At 37.8% G+C, this 12,727-nt stretch overlaps 1 long non-coding RNA gene across 1 annotated transcript in view; it reads left to right on the top strand.

The window, feature by feature from the left end:
• LOC106091100 (uncharacterized) overlaps positions 1 to 12,727 on the top strand; it is an 86,286-nt gene that overhangs the window by 37,882 nt on the left and 35,677 nt on the right. The window contains exon 3 of the long non-coding RNA XR_001221942.2: positions 1,043 to 1,084. This is a non-coding gene — a long non-coding RNA (uncharacterized LOC106091100). The remainder of the gene's footprint in view (positions 1 to 1,042; positions 1,085 to 12,727) is intronic.

Below are 12,727 nucleotides of genomic sequence, written 5' to 3'. Positions count from 1 at the left end.
CCAAGTTTATTGACGACAGTGCTCTGGCCTTCACTGCCAAATCGTCTGCCCTTTCATTCCCCTTTACTCCTATATGACCCGGCACCCAAACGATGCGGATTGTGCCATCCTCAGAGATGGCGTTAATCTCCTTTACATTCCAAGATTGTTCGTGATTTTACCGTCCTGGTTGTTATTGCCCTTATGGTCATTTAACTGTCCGTAAAGGTGTTCACAATCGACGTCCTCGCAATAGCACCACACCAACTCACGCATTCCGTGATCGCCCGCATCTCCGCCTGCAGGACCGTATTATGGTCAGGTAGTCTAAAACAGATCTCAGCCCTCGGGTTCTCATTTAAACCTCCAGGCCCACTTAGTCTTCTAGCTTTGATCCATTCGTGTTACATGATATTCCAGATGACAATACTAGGGTTCCGTCAGTCCAAGACTGTGCCGCTGGCAGCAGTGCCCCGCACTCGACCTTAAGTGACGTCTCAGGTTTCCTATCGTCGCCTCGATTATACCTCGACGGTTTGAGCTGCTCCTAACCTCAATCCATTCTCCCATCGCCTTAAGTCTCATAGCCGCAGTGGCTGACTCACACTTAATCTGTATGCCAATGGGTCGAATGTCTACAATAGTCTCCAGTGCTCTAGTGGAAGTGGTCCTAATCGCTCCGCCAATGCCAAGACAATATGTTCTCCGAACCTGTTGTATAGTCCTTATGTTGTTCTCCGAACCTGTTGAATAGTCTTTAAGTTGCACTTTTTCTCCATCGCAGTCCTCCAAACTACTGATGCGTAAGTAAGAATTGGTCTTACCACGCTCCCGTAGAGCCAGTGGACTATGCCAGGATTCAGGCCCCATAGTGCCCAACATCTTTTAGCCTTCTCAGTACGCTCCTGAATGTGACACTTCCAATTAAGTTTCCCATATAAGATAACTGCTAAGTATTTGACCTTGCCACATATAACTTGACCTTTTTCTTATTCTGAATATATAATTTTTAAACCTTTAGTCCTTGCATCTTGTTAATAATGTTCAATTTGTCTCTTTTTAGGATTGAACTGGATAATATCTAATTATAAATCCAACACCTCGGGTATGTAAAAAGTTGTCTTTTTCTGAAATTTATAGAAAAACAGAGTTTTTTATAAAAACCGATCTTAAATAGTTTGATTCGAAGGCACAATTTGCGTAGGAAGTTCCTCCAAATTGTTGACCTCAAATTTGGACATCCGATTCCTTAAGAAAAATCAATGTTTTTAAGAACTATATGACGAAAATAATTTTTCAAACATTTCAAATGAAACCTTTTCTATAAAATAAATTGATGGTGGAAAAAATTGCCACTTGCGGGTAATCAGGGCCTAAATATTAGTAACTTGAAAAAATGTTAAATTATTTCGTTTCTTCGCCGACGAATTTCCAATGACTAAATTTAGGTTATGACTTATTTTTTTACACAAACGATTTATACGTCCTTATGCTATCATTTGTCTATACAAGCACTTTCCATGTATTTACTGTGTGTTTTTTTAAAAGTGGCCTAAATAGCATAAAACAAGCTTTTGAAACACAAATACACGCATCTGTTAATATTGCAACATCAACATTTAATATCCTTGCAGCTACTGCGAACCATGTCAGATGTTCTTTAAGTGCACTGAAGTAATGGTAATGGTTTTGTGTAAAATAAATTTAACAGCCAATAGCCTGAAAACATTTATGAACAAAGGAGAGACAGCAATACTCAACGACGTTAAGGACTCATGGGGAGCAGTGCGGGGGCAGGACACTCTACGATCCCCCTTATAACGTCCTTAGATGTAAGGAAATATAACTACACTACACTATACACTCTACATGCATGACTCCTATACACACCTCAGGCTAACACTTGTGTAAATTGGTTTTGCAACAAAAAGGTACACAACTCTTTTCTATCTGCGTGGCTGCAACATGTGTAAGGACGCACAACAAGTTGCTTCCAAAAATATGCCATACAAGTGCCTACTCATGGAGTAACAACTATGACTAACACAGCCATACAATGTTCGTTCTAGAGGTACTTGGAATATTTTAAAGGACTTTCAACGTTTCCATCGCCTTTGCCGTCATCATCGTCCTGTATGGGCAGTTAACAAAGAGGCTACATGTTATCAAGCCACTAGCCCAGCATCATTTGCCCAACCTAGTTCCGTTCCGTGTAGAGACTGCTGCTGGAAGCACAAAGGCATTGCATTACAAAATCTGCCAACATGTGTTGTGATATTCTCGCCCCTGTTGCAAAGTCCGGATAGCAAAACTTCAAAACAAAACTGGGCACTGGGCCTAACTGAAAGAGAGTCATTATAGCTAATTTTACACAAGAAATTATCACCCTTGTGTTGAGTGAGTTAGTTAGTGTAGGTCAGTAATGAAAGTTATTGAGTTCTGGGAAATAATGAAACATTTGCGGCGGTGAATAAAACAATCAAATGTGAAGAAAAAAGATCAGCAAACTGTTATTCTCCACAAAAATTGTTTTGTACCAGTTTTCAAAATCACGGAAAAATAATCGAAAAAAAAAAATCTGAATAAAGCAATCTTGAAAGAAAACCCTTTCGACATTCTCTTGGGTTTCAAAAAAAGGAAAATAAAAACAAATATAATAAAAGAATACAAACTAAAATAAAATAAATTGAATTAATTGATATCACAAATAAAATAAAATCCATACCATTTGATATTGTCCGGTTGCAGACCGTAGGGTAGTCTGTTTTTATTACAAATAGAAAAACAAAAAACCCGGATTTTAAAGTAAGGCATTTGCCTGGTTTCATATATCATGACTTCGTTTGGCACCACACCAAACTCATTGGTAGAATCTGTCAAAACGGTATAAATAAAATAAAACCATTAAGGAAGGGCAAAAGTCGGGCGGTGCCGACTGTATAATACCCTACACCTACTCAATAAGTACAATGTGGGAGCTACATCCAATTCTGAACCATTTTTGATGGACCTCGGCGAGCAAAAATATGTTCAAACTGTAATAACTACGGTTGACAAATGACAACATTATTGCAAATTACCCAAAATCTGAAGAACATACATATGGGAGCTATAACTAATACTGAACCGATTTCCATGAAATTCACCTGTAGTGTCGAGAATCATTTGAAAATCCCTCCTGCCAAATTTCGAGAGAATAGGGTAATAAATAACCATTTCATTGCATTATTAATGCAAATCGGACGAACATATATATGGGAGTTATATCCAAATCTGAACCGATTTTTATGAAATTCATCTGCAATGTCGGGAGTCATAAGAAAATCCTTTCTTCCAAATTTCGAGAAAATCGGTTAACTAATGACCGTTTTATTGCAGTATTACTACAAATCGGACAAATATATTGTATATATGGGAACTATATCCAAATCTGAACAGATTTTTTTCCAATTTCAATAGGCTTCGTCTCTAGGCCGAAAAACAAGCCCATACCAAATTTAACGACGATCGGAAGAAAATTGCGACCTGTAGTTTGTACACAAATTAACATGGACAGTCAGACAGACAGACGGACATAGCTGAATCGAATCAGAAAGTGATTCTGATTCGATATTACTTTTTGGGCAACCCAATATTATCTACCCTTTAAATGAAACAAGTAAAAAAGTTCGGCCTGGCCGAATTTGAGAATCTACGACCAAGCAAATGCTCGATGATAAGGGGCTTCCTTCCTTCCTATAGCCGGATTCTGCCCTTTACGTACCAAATTTCTGACGTATTAGGCAAAAAATTAAGCTTCTAGGGCCACCGTGGCATTTTAAGTCTATCTAGCCATGTCCGTCCGTCTGTCTGTGGAAAGCACGCTAACTTTCGAAGGAATAAACCTAGGCGCTTGGAATTTTGCATAAATACTTCCCACTACTAAAGGTGGGTAAGAATTGTAAATGGCCTATATCAGTCTATGTTATGATTTAGCTCCCATATAAACCAATCTCCAATCTCTATACGTTTTGACTCTACTCAATTTTTACCCGATTTGGCTGAAATTTTGCACAATTACTTTATCTATGACCTCCAACATACGAACGTACTAAGTATGGGTTAAATCGGTTTAAAACCTGATATAGCTCCCATATATACCGATCTATCGAATGAAATCCTTAAGCCCCTATAGGTCGCAGTTCTTATCTGATTTAGCTAAAACTGGCCTGTTCAATGAACTGTAACATACGTCCCAAGTATGGTCTTTATCGGTCAAAAATCTGATATAGCTTTCATATAAACCGAAATCTGAACCGATTTCTATGAAATTCACCAGTAATTTTGATAGTCAAGACAAAACCTCTCGTGATATATTTCGAGGGAATCGGTTGGGTAAATGAGCACTTTATTGCAATATTTCTCAAAATCGGACAAACATATATATGAGAGCTAAATCCAAATCTGAACTGATTTCGACAACTTTATATTGGATATTGTAGAAATTGTCGAGGAAGACTTTGAACAAAATAATGATAATAGTGGAGAATAAATGCGCTTGCAGTGGCTGTAGGAGTAAAAATCGGGTCATATATACTTATTAGAGCTATATCTAAACCTGAATCGATTTCCATGAAATTCGCCAGTAATGTCAAAAGTCACAAGAAAATCCCTCCTGCCAAATTTCAAGAGAATCCGTTGACAAGTGACCATTTTTTTGCATTATTACTACAATGCGAACGAACATGGGAGCTATATCTAAATCTGAGCCGATTTTTTCCAATTTCAATAGGCTTTGTCTTTAGGTCGAAAAACATGCCTGTACCAAATTTGAAGAAGATCGAATGAAAATTGCGACCTGCAGTTTGAACACAAATTAACATGGACAGACGGACAGACAGACGGACAGACATAGTTAAAACGAATCAGAAAGTGGTTCTGAGTCGATCGGTATAGTTATCAATGGGTCTATCTCTCTCTTCCTTCGGTGTTACAAACAAATTCACTAAGTTACAATACCCTATACCACAGTTGAGGTGTAGGTTATAATTATAAAAAGTTTAAACGGGCCGAATTTTGTGTACCTTCCACCATGGATCGCATTTTCCGAGTTCATTTCCCGGTGTCTATTTTTAGGCAAACAAAGGAAACGAAAGGATAAAAGAAAAGATTTGATATACTATTGGAGCTACAAAAAGTTATGGTCCGATTCGCCCCATAATGGAATGAATGTTGGAGACCATAGTAGAAGTCAAAAAGTAAAATAGGGAGATGGTTTTATAGAGGAGCTGTATTAGCCTATGGGTAGTTCTACGCCCCTAACAAAGGACAAAAATATGGTTCAGAAATTTTAAACAGAGGGTTAATTTAAGCCTCCTGACATCTGAACTAAATATGGATGAAATCGGACTATATTTAGGTATGTATAGCTGCCATATAGACCGATCTCCAGATAAAGGGTCCGAAGCCCAAAAAAGGTTTATTTCTTTCCGATTTCGCTGAAATTTGAAATAATGAGTAGTTTTAGGGCTCCCGACATCCGTACAAAATATGGTCTATATCGGACTATATTTAGGTATAGCTGCCATATAGACCGATCTCCAGATAAAGGGTCTAAAGCCCATAAAGGGTTTATTTTTCATCCGATTTCGCTGAAATTTGAAACAGTAAGTAGCTTTAAGTCCTCGCCATCCGAACAAAATATGGTCAATATCGGACTATATTTAGATACAGCTGTCATATAGATCGATGAGCCGATTAAGGGTCTGAAGTTCATAAAAACTTTATTAATTACCCGATTATGTTGAAATTTGAAATACAAATTCAACAGTGAAATATAAATACAAAATTCAACAGTTATATTTATTAGACCACTCAATGTCCGTGCCGAATTTGGGTGCACAAGTTATCCAATTTTGACCGGATTGTGATGAAAGGGGGTTTACATATATAACCGAGGTGGTGGGTATCCAAATTTCGGTCCGACCGAACTTAATGCCTTTTTACTTGTTATCACTCTGTCCGATCAACAAACGAAACCGAGGCCTTCGGCTCGGATTTGTTCACTGGTTTGATCTGTTAAAGGCGAGTAACACCTTATGCATTCAGACGCTGTTGATCACCACTTTCTATACTTGGGGTTAACCTAATAAGTCTCCAACTATACGGTAAGCACACACTTCGAGCTTCATCCATCCGGTTGACCATGATTAAATATTGTATGAAATATTATAGCGTTATTTGATATGAGTCAATATCCTTCCTATTTCTCTTTTTCCATTTTACTATATCAATTTTTTGCCAAAAATTCCAATGGTTGTCGATGATTCATCTTTTTTTCTTTATTAAATATGTCATCTTATAGGAATAGGTAAATAATAGAAAAATATCCTTAATTCCAGAAAGCAAAAAATGGGCACAAAGAATATAATTGCAAATAAACCAGCACTCCTACCAACTCAATCTTTGTGGAATATGAATTGAAGTGTGCTCGTCCATATGTTATCCAAGTCTGTCTATCAGTCTATTTGCCTTTCTGTTCAACTGTCCAAATGGTCAGGCTATCATTCAATAGTTGTTTCTATTGATGAATTATGCGTTTGCCCACGGCCACTTGTGCCTATTCAGACAATATTAGAAAGACAATATTGAAGGTCACGGGAGAAGCCGTTGTACAAAATTCCACCCAAATCAGGTAATAATTGCGCCATATAGAGGCTCAAGACGTCAAGATCCCAGATCGGTTTATATGGCAGCTATATCAGGTTAAGGATCGATTTGAACAATTGAACAGTTGTCATAAAGTCATAACGAAATACGTCATACAAAATTACAGCGAAATCGAATAGGATTTGCGACCTTTAAGGGCTCAAGAAGTCAAGACCCCAGATCGGTTTATATGACAGCTACATCAAGTTATGCATCGATTTCACGTACTTGGCACAATTGTTGGAAATCATAACAAAACACGTCATGCAAAATTTCAGCCAAATCGGATGGGAATTGCGTACTCTAGTGGCTCCAGAAGTCAAGATTCAAGATTGGTTTATATGGCAGCTATATTAGGTTATAGACCGATTTGAACCATACTTAGCACAAATGTTAGAAGTCATACCAAAACACCACGTGCAAAATTACAGCCAAAACAGATGGGAATTGCGCCCTCTAGAGGCTTGATAAGTCAAGACCCAAGATCGGTTTATATGACAGCTATATCAGGTTATGAACCGATTTCAACTTTTCTTAGCACAGTTGTTGTCATTTGCCGGGTCTCCGCGAATGAGTCTGAAGTCGGGATATAACGGGCCGCTTGTCGAACTTGTTGTAGTGCTTATTTTTTTTTTATTAAATTTTAATTGGCTTAATTGAACTCAGAAAATTCTGTTGCGAGTAGATTTGTTGTTTTTTCTTCGCTTTCGGTGTTTTTATACCCTCCACCATAAGATGGGGGGCATACTAATTTCGTCATTCTGATTGTAACTACTCGAAATATTCGTCTTAGACCCCATAAAGTATATATATTCTTGATCGTCGTGAAATTTTATGTCGATCTAGCCATGTCCGTCCGTCTGTCCGTCCGTCCGTCCGTCCATCTGTCTGTCGAAAGCACGCTAACTTCCGAAGGAGTAAAGCTAGCCACTTGAAATTTTGCACAAATACTTCTTATTAGTGTAGGTCGGTTGGTATTGTAAATGGGCCATATCGGTCCATGTTTTGATATAGCTGCCATATAAACCGATCTTGGGTCTTGACTTCTTGAGCGTCTAGAGTGCGCAATTCTTATCCGATTGGGATGAAATTTTGCACGACGTGTTTTGTTATGATATCCAACAACTGTGCCAAATATGGTTCAAATCGGTCCATAACCTGATATAGCTGCCATATAAACCGATCTTGGGTCTTGACTTCTTGAGCCTCTAGAGTGCGCAATTCTTATCCGATTGGAATGAAATTTTGCACGACGTGTTTTGTTATTATATCCAATAACTTTGCCAAGTATGGTTCAAATCGGTTCATAACCTGATATAGCTGCCATATAAACCGATCTTGGGTCTTGACTTCTTGAGCCTCTAGAGGGCGCAATTCTTATCCGATTGGAATGAAATTTTGCACGACGTGTTTTGTTATGATATCCAACAACTGTGCCAAATATGGTTCAAATCGGTTCATAACCTGATATAGCTGTCATATAAACAGATGTGGGGACTTGACTTCTTGAACTTCTACAGGGCTCAATTTCTATCCGATTTGGCTGAAATTTCGCAAGACGTTTTTTATTGTTACTTTCACAACTATGTCAAATAAAGTACAAGTCGGTTCATAACCTGATATAGCTGCCATATTAACCGATCTGGGATCTTGACTTCTTGAGCCTCTAGAGGTTGCAATTATTATCCGATTTGCCTGAAATTTTGTACGACGGATTCTCTCATGACCATTACCATACGTGTTTATTATGGTCTGAATCGGTCTATAGGCCCATACAGCTCCCTTATAAATCGATCTCTCTATTTTACTTCTTGAGCCCCCAAAGGGCGCAATTCTTATTCGAATTGGCTGACATTTTACGCAGGTCTCCAACATATAATTTAATTGTGGTCCAAACCGGACCATATCTTGATATCGCTCTAATAGCAGAGCAAATCTTTTCTTATATCCTTTTTTTGCCTAAGAAGAGATGCCGGGAAAAGATCTCGACAAATGCGATCCATGGTGGAGGGTATATAAGATTCGGCCCGGCTGAACTTAGCACGCTTTTACTTGTTCTCTTTCATAACATAACAGAACACCTCTTTCAAAATTTCAGCCAAATCGGATAAAAATTTAGCCCTGTATTGGCACAAGAAGTCAAGATCCAAGATCGGTTTATATGGCAGCTGTATCGAAACATGGACCGATATGGCTCGTTTACAATCCCAAACGACCTACACCTATAAAAAGTATTTTTGCAAAATTTCAAGCGGCTAGCTGCACTCCTTCGAAAGTTAGCGTGCTTTCGACAAACAGACGGGTGGACGGACAGACGGACGGACATGGCTAGATCGACATAAAATATCATGGCGAGCAAGAATATATATACTTTATGAGGTCTGAGACGAATATTTCGAGGAGTTATAAACAGAATGACGAAATTAGTATACTCCAAACCTATTAAACTTTAAACTCAATGATAAAGGCCCTCCTTTTTTGTGACGAATCCGAACGGTGTGCCGCATAGCGACGTGTAACACTTCTTTTCCACTTATCAAACCTTAGCCGTAAGTGTATCATTTTTGAACATAACTAACTTTGATTGTTGTAAACCCTCTAGCAGCTTCGTCCACGGCAAAAGGACCTTCTTTTGTTGTAAAACGAAAAACTATTTGTTTGCAAAAGTTTTTCGCTAGCCGCAAATGATAATTCGTTTGCTAAATCAATACTTATTCTCTTGTGTCTATCCTACTAGGGAGAATGAGTGATTTTTTAAGCGTATAGACCAGTGATGGGCAAAAATACTCACAATACTGCATACTACTGTGTATGTACACAAGAAAATAATCTCAAGCAACGCCATGGGCTTGCACATAATTGAAATTGTGTGCTCGTCACTAGTATAGACGTATTAAGACAAAACATATTTTGTGTATCAAATTGTGTTGTGAAATAGCCATCTGAGATTTGCATATAAATATTTGAGTTTGAATTATGTTTCAACATTTAATTGAACTTGGCATCCTTTTAAATTTGCAAATTCTATTAGAAAAGAATACACATACATAAGAATGACGTTAAATTCATTCATAAATAAAGAAAACCTAGCTGAAATCCCGAACAACAATTTCAATATATCTAGAATGAAAGGTTCTACAGGATAAAAAAAACTTTATATTACTCACAAATTCTCGCAAGAATTTATCGCAAAAACATTTTTTTTTTTATCGTAAACAAAGTCCATCGTTTTTTCGAAAATAAGTTTACTTGGCGAATATTTTCTTTATATGCAACAAATAATTGTTTGCATGCAAACAGCATTGGTAAGGGGATAACCAACGCTGAAATTTTTTCTGATGTTTTTGCCGGGATTTGAAACCAGGCGTTCGGTGTCATAGGCGGACTCGCTAATCGCTGGGCCATAGTAACTTCCATGGTGTTTTGTAAATGGTGTATGCATTGCCCGATTTTATTGTGATTTTGTACAATAAAACCCCTACACATCCTTCCCCAATATGGCACAGATATTTGGATTTAACTGCATTTCCTACCACGTCGAGCCCCTTTTGTTAGGAACGACTAATGCACATACCAAAAAAGTTTATGTAGATTTAAGTAGCACAAAAAACACTACCTATTATCTCTCCCTATCAGTTTTCGCCTGAGTGATGCTGCAAAGTCAGCCATCAACTGGACACCTTGAAAGACTAGTATTTATTTTTTTCCTATTAGGGGAAACTGAAAACGGAAGTAAAGTTTTGTTTTTCGACGCCTAACGAAGGACATTTACTTCAGCATCACTTCTCTCCATACTTCATAACAATCGGCGCGCATTGCTGTCATAATTGTCACGTTGTCTTCCTCCATTTTTTTTTTTATGTTTGTTTTGGTTTTTCTGCACTCTTCCATTTCTCTTTCAAATGTTTTGCAACCGCTTTTTGTCTGCACCGCTTATTTGCGTTTCCAAGGTTTGTTCCCAGGCAAAAATACGCTACGCGCTTATCTGTGTTTGGTTCTAGTTGTCATTTGCCGGGTCTCCGCGACTGAGACTGAGGCCGGGATATAACTGGCCGCTGGTCGTAGTTGTCGTAGTGCTTATTTTTCTTTTATTAAATTTTAATTGGCTTAATTGACCCCAGCAAATTCTGTTGGGAGGCGTTTTGTTGTTCTTGTTGTTTGTTATTCGCTTTCGGTGTTTTTTCTCTTTCATGAATTCGTTAGTTGATCACTGGGTTTTATTGGACTAGTCTTGCAGCTGCTGTTGGAAGTTTGAAAAGATTACTTTTGGCTGACAAGCCATGTTTGAGGGCAGTCAAAGTAGAATTATGGAAAAAAACATTTTTAACAACTAATTGCTGCTGCTACTACTGCTGCAGCGGAGAGATAAATACAAAGTTTACATCGTTTGTTAGCAGTCATATGCGGGATTAAATGTTTAAGTTTTTTTTTTTTTTTTTTTAAGTAACTATGCATTTTCAAAAGAGTTGGTGAGAGTGAATTTATCCTGTTTAAATGTGATTTGATAATTCAATTATTTGGAGCTTTTGCTTACCTTAAATATGTTCCTGAAAGAAGAAAAATGAAATTAATTACTTTAAAACCAGAAATGTTTTCCATCAAGAAAATTATCAAGAGCAACAAATTTTTCTAAAGGCTATTGAATATCTAAATAACGTTTCATTGTCTTTCAAGTCGAGCTTAATGACCAAAGGAGAGATTGATAATTGAGTCTTGAAGAAAAGACATTGCCAGTTCCTCAGACAAGACAGGACACATGTCACCCCACTGGTGGATGCGTTTCGATAGTTGGGTTTCATTATCTCATCGGCACCATAGTGAACTATGTCCGTCTGGCTTACAGTTCAGAGACTGTTGTTTGTAGTACTTATAGTTGAAATTTCATAAATCAGAAATTGCGATAACATTTCTTTAAAATATCACTCATATTTCATAGATATGTAAAACAGTTTAACTGAAATTCTATTTGGATCTTACAATGACTCAAACACGTGAAATGAAAGTTATTTGGAAATTGTATACGGATTTGGCATCCAATTTGGGGGCCAAATAATTGCCTCAACACAAAAGATCCCCAAAAAATAATAAGCAGCTCAATCATGATAATATGAAATTCAATTAGTAGTAGAGTACAAAGCTGACTTAAACATGTAAGGTCAAGAAAATTGAAGGCCTCCACACTCCCCAAAACTGCCATGTAGAACTGAATGTATTGGTGGTAAAAAACAAGTAAAAGAGTGCTAAGTTCAGCCGGGCCGAATCTCATATACCCTCCACCATGGATCACATTTATCAAGTTCTTTGAGTGCCATTTTCAAATAGAAAAACATCAGTCATAGAAAAACACCACCTCCAAAATTTCAGGCAAATAGAGTAATAATTGCGCCCTCATAATAATTGCGCCCTCATAATAATTGCGCCCTCGGTTTATATGGCAGCTATATCAGGTTATATACCGATTTAGACCATACTTGGAACAGTTGTTGGAAGTCATACCAAAACGACCTATGCAAAATTTCAATCGCCCTCTAGAAGGCCAAAAAATCTAATCGGGAGATCTATTTATATGGCAGCTATATGAGGATATGGACTGATTTAGACCCTACTTGACACGTTGTTGGAAGTCAAAACAAAACACTTTACACAAAATTTCGACTAAATCGGATAAGTATTGCGCCCTCTAGAAGCTCAAGAAGTCAAGACCCAAGATCGGTTTATATGGCAGCTATATAAGGTTATTGACCGATTTAAACCATACTTAGCACAGTTGTTAAAAGTCATAACGAAACATGTCATGCAAAATTTCAGCCAAATCGGATAGGAATTGCGCCCTCTAGAGGCTCAAGAAGTCTAATCAGGAAATCGGTTTATATGGCGGCTATATCAGGTTATGGACTGATTTAGACTATACTTGGCCCAGTTGCAAAATTTCAGCCTAATCGGATGAGAATTGCGTACTCTAGAAGCTCTAGAAGCTCCAGAAGCAAAGCCCCAAGGTCAGTTTATATGGCATCAGATTTTCAACCGATTTGGACAATACCTGACACAGCCAAAAATTCAG

The sequence above is a fragment of the Stomoxys calcitrans genome, chromosome 2 (genome assembly GCF_963082655.1).
Source record: "Stomoxys calcitrans chromosome 2, idStoCalc2.1, whole genome shotgun sequence".
NCBI lineage: Eukaryota > Metazoa > Arthropoda > Insecta > Diptera > Muscidae > Stomoxys > Stomoxys calcitrans.
The sequence above is the reverse complement of the archived record's forward strand: the minus strand, read 5'-3'. Positions and strand labels throughout refer to the sequence as shown.